This window comes from Rhinopithecus roxellana, chromosome 7, assembly GCF_007565055.1.
Source record: "Rhinopithecus roxellana isolate Shanxi Qingling chromosome 7, ASM756505v1, whole genome shotgun sequence".
Taxonomy (NCBI): Eukaryota; Metazoa; Chordata; class Mammalia; order Primates; family Cercopithecidae; genus Rhinopithecus; species Rhinopithecus roxellana.
In genome coordinates, this window is record NC_044555.1 from 78297817 (window position 1) to 78303266 (window position 5450).

Sequence of the window (5450 nt, forward strand, 5' to 3'; positions counted from 1 at the left end):
AGTGTGCACCAGGTCTTAATTTCCATTTATTAATTTTTCTACTCCCGCCATTGTTAAATCTTGATGTTTCCAGCTTACAAAAAACTACAATAAAACAATGAATATCTGTATGCCCATCACCTCAATTCACCAATTGTTAGCATTTTGCTGCATTTGCTTCTCTATGTATGTGTATATGCACACACACATACATACCAGTATACATACATGTACATGCATGTATACACATATACATACACATGCATGTATTCACATACATATGCACATACAAATGTATACACACATATACATATATAAATGAACATGTGCACACACACCCATATATGTAAACTCATATAGAATTAATACATATCCATATATTTAAAAAATGAATGATTTGTAAGTTGTGGACATCATGATCCTTCACCAGGGCTAGGAACAGGATTAGGTGAATGAGACAAAAAATTTAAGAGGGCAACAAAAAGTCATTAATGTGCATATTTTAATGCACTGTTTTGAAAAGTCAATGTTAAGGCAAAAAGCCCATGATAGCCAAAATAATAAATTTTTAAATAAAGACAGGCTCTTGTTGTTTATGTCCCTGCATTACTGTGCAATGAGAATAGTGTTTCCAATCAGCCCCTGGTTCTGGGATATGTGGCTGCTGGGTTTACGAGGAGTGACAATGCTATGCAAACAGATTGGGCAACGCAGGCTTTATATATACTCATGTGTTTTGACTGCACAGCTTACATTAACTTTTTATACTTGGTGCAAAACATGCATAAAGGCATACATTTCCCTTTTGGCCTCTTGCTCCCATATGGTTCAGCACAGAGCAGTTCAGTGTGCATCTCCTAAGAACACAGAGATTCTCCTATGGAACTGTGGTGTAGTGATCACACACAGGAGGTTTGACACTGATGCACTACAACTATCCAATATATATCCAGATTTAAGTTCTCACACACACTTGTGGCATTAATGATATCTTTTCTGGCATGTTCCACCATTCAGGATCTCTTTGAGGATCATGCATTGAATGTAGTTACCAAGTCTCTTTATTCTCCTTTAATCTAGAAAGCAATGCCATTGGCATTTTTGAAGAGTCCAGCCCCATTGTTATGTGATTATCTCTCAATTTTGATCCACCTGATTGTTTCCTCGAGAATACTGCATAATGTCAGATTTTTAAAAAAACACATTCTTATTTGTCTTATTGTACTGCTTGGGGAAGTAAGACTGACTGACTTCTTTCTAAAGCAGTAGAAGCAGAGTATTCCATGTTGCTGAGCAGATGTATTCCTTTTCGGTGTTAAAGGTTTTGTGCTAGAAAAATTGCCAGCTGAAATAAGAAGAAGCTTCAGCTCCTGGACCAACTTTGACTGATTGGAAGTGACTTTAAAGGCTCCCCCAAGGTCTCAGTGTAACTGAGCATCCCAGCCTCAAAATGCATTTTAAACCTTTTTATTTTCTGTCTTGCTTTCATCCTTGAAACATACTTTGAAACTCTTTGTTTCTCCCTTTTCCATGAGGCACTTTTGTGAACAGTGCTCACTTATCTAATCATATGCTTGCTTAGAAATTCCAGGGGGCAATTTTGAAACAAAAAAGGCACAGAGACCCAGCAGCAGAATCCTCCTGCTTGGGGGAGTTATGAACAGTTAGCCCACCACTACTGCGCAGAAGTGAGGATGACAAAAACTGGACTTCCGGACCGGCAAGTACTCAAGATAGCCATGGGCAAGAGACACACAGAGTTCTTCCCTCCCTTGATATTCCCGTATTTTCCCACACCTTTTTCCTGCATAAATCCCTTCACTCAACCCAAAAAGTTGGAACGGTCTTTCAAAGGGGAGCCATTATCCACCTGGTAGTGTGTCCATAGTTGGTTCCTTCCAGTGGGTTCTTGGTCTTGCTGACTTCAAGAATGAAGCCATGGACCTTTGTGGTGAGTGTTACAGCTCTTAAAGGTGGCATGGACCCAAAGAATGAGCAGTAGCAAGATTTATTGTGAAGAGTGAAAGAACAAAGCTTCCACAGCATGGAAGGGACCCAAGCAGGTTGCTGCTGCTGGCTGGGGGTGGCCAGCTTTTATTCCCTTATTTTTCCCCACCCACATCCTGCAGATGGTCCATTTTACAGAGTGCCGATTGGTCCATTTTCAGAGTGCTGATTGGTGCATTTACAATCCTTTAGCTAGACACAGAGCACTGATTGGTGCGTTTCTACAGAGTGCTGATTGGTGCAATTACAATCCTTTAGCTAGACACAGAGCGCTGATTGGTCCATTTTACAGAGTGCTGATTGCTGCCTTTACAATCCTTTAGCTAGATACAGAATACTGATTTGTGCACTTTTACAGAGTGCTGACTGGTGCATTTACAATCCTTTAGTTAGACACAGAGTGCTGATTGGTGCATTTACAATCCTTTGAACACAGAGTGCTGATTGGCATGTTTTTACAGAGTGCTGATTGGCGCATTTACAATCCTTTAGCTAGACACAGAGTGCTGACTGGTGCATTTTTGCAGAGTGCTGATTGGTGCATTTACAATCCTTTAGCTAGACACAGAGCACTGATTGGTGCGTTTCTATAGAATGCTGACTGGTGCGTTTACAATCCTTTAGCTAGACACAGAGCGCTGATTGGTGCATCTATATGGAGTGCTGATTGGTCCTTTTACAATTCTTTAGCTAGACACAAAAGTTCTCCAAGTTCCCACTCGACCCAGGAAGTCCAGCTGGCTTCACCTCTCAGTAGCATTTGGATAAAGTTGATTTCCTTTCACCATACCTCCCGCTTCTTGAGCTTTCAGCTTCTTAGCAGCTGGACTTGAGCCAGCTACACTGGGGAGGAAAGAGTCTCCTAAACCATGCCTGAGGTGTGCCTTGGACAGCTAACTGAGGGGCAGGGCAGAGGCCCTGGCTAGTGTGAACACTGCTCCTGGTGAGGAATGATTGTGGCCTTATCTTCTGCTGCAGGCAACGATCATTCTGTTTTCCAACCTAACCTGTGCCAATTTCACTGAACATCCAGACACACACGCTGACACGCACCAAGGCTGACTAGAAGTTGGTAAGATTGCTCTTCTCTTATGGCTGTTGGTAAGCCAACCAATTTCTCCATAATCACAGCTCATACACATGTGATTCAACTTTATCCTCATACAAATCCACAAATGCATGAACTTCCCTTGTAAAGAACTGTTGTCAAACAGCTTAAAAATACACCTCACATCCTCCTATTCACTAGTGTTGATCAACATCATAAATAAAGTGAGAAGATTAAAGGCTGATGAATTAATTCCTTCCCAGGTAGTAGGGAAACAACCTGGAAATCTTCTTTATTGTCATTTTGGAACTTAATTTTGAATATGGAAAAGCCTTATCTACTTGGAATTTCATTAAAAGTAAATAAAGAAGCTGTACTACAAAGATTTTACTGGGAAGGAAAGGAAATGGTATCCAGTTTCCCCATTGTGCCCTTCTGTTCAACTCCTCATCCAGTCTGTGTTGGGAATCAATTTCTCACTCTCTGCCAAACAAATGTATCATTCTTCAAATCTTTCCTGATGGAGTGGTAAAGAATTTGTATGCTTATGGCCTTCTCAGTTAATTCTGCAAATAGAGATAGAGGGAAAGTTTAGTAGTGTTTATACATTTTCAATGAGCAGCCTCTTTTTAAAAAGTGCAATTTGTATTGAGATCATTACAGATTCACACGCAGTTGTAAGAAATCACATAGAGATCTCCAGTGCACTTTGCCCAGTTTCCCTCAATGGTGACTTTTTGCAAAACTGTAGTACAATATTGTAACTGGGAAATCAACATTCATGCAGTCTTATTCAATTCCCCAGTTTTACTTGTACTCATTCCTGTGTGTGTCTTCAGTTTTATACAATTTATTACGTGTGCATAAGTATGCCTTTGACTTAGCATTTCCACTCTTAGGAATCTCTCCTCCAGAAATATTTGCCTATGTGCACAAAGCCACATGTACACAAATATGAACTTTAGTCTTTTCATAGTACTAACAGAAATAATGACATTCTGGTTGCATCATTAGGAGCATAATTAAATACTTCTGGCACAATATGGAATGCTATGCAGCAGTGAATAAAGACAGGAGCATAGCTATAAAAGCTGATATGGAAAGCTCTCACAGACAAAATAAGTGTAAAAAGCATAGAATAATAGAATAATATAGGAGCCAGGTGCGGCGGCTCACGCCTGTAATCCTAGCACTTTGGGAGACCAAGGCAGGGGGATCACGTGAGGTCAGGAGTTCGAGGCCAGCCTAGCCAACATGGTGAAACCCTGTTTCTACTTAAAATACAAAAATTAGCTGGGTGCAGTGGTGCGCTCCTGTAATCCCAGCTACTCGGGAGGCTGAGGCAGGAGAATTGCTTGAGCTCGGGAGGTGAAAGTTGCAGTGAGCTGAGATGACGCCATGGCACTCGAACCCAGGTGACAAAGCGAGACCCTGTCTCAAAAAAAGAATAATATAGGTACATTTATGTGGAAAATGTAAATTCATAAATGTGCATACATGTGTATGCATAGAAATGCCTTTAAAAACGTGAATGACACCCCTCAAACTGTTAATAACAGCCACCAAATGTTTTAACTGAGACTCCGTAAATCTAAAACATCTAGTCCTCATCTTTGGCATTAAGACAAATCTGCAATCACTTCACAGCCAGTCTATGCTTGAGACTTAACTCAGAGCCTTCCCCCATGGGGATGAAAAATCATCTTCCACCTGGAAGAGAGGAACGGTGGGAGCCTAGAGGTGCTTGTCAGCCTGAAGTAGCACCCAGGGGCGTGAGGCAACTGGGCTTATCTGAAAAGACATGGACACAGAACATCCAATTTTTTTTTTTTTTTTTAAGGTGGAGTCTTGCACTGTCGCCTGGGCTGGAGTCCAATGGCGTGATCTCAGCTCACTGCAACCTTTGCCTCCTGGGTTCAAGCGATTCTCCTGCCTCAGCCTCCCGAGTAACTGGGATTACAGGCGCCTGCCACCACGCCCAGCTAATTTTTTTGTATTTTCAGTAGAGACGGGGTTTCACTATGTTAGCCAGGATGGTCTCAAACTCCTTACCTCGTGATCCGCCCACCTTGGCCTCCCAAAGTGCTGGGATTACAGGCATGAGCCACGGCGCCGGGCCCCAAATGTTTTGTATAAGCAAAAACAGCAAAACGTTAACAAAATAAGTTTTAGTAATTCACAATGAAAAGATAGCAGGTCTCTTCCACATCCCAGGCCCCCTAGCAATCCATTTTTCCAATTGCAACCGTTCATTATTTATTTAGAAGTTAAAATAAAATGAGTGGAGGAAAGGTGAGGTAGGACATTTAGTGCAATTCTTGCAACTGAAAGGAACAAAATCTTTCCAAAGGTACATTTTTGGTAACATATAGACACATTTTCCCATAAGAAACTCCCAGCACAATTGAAAGCACAT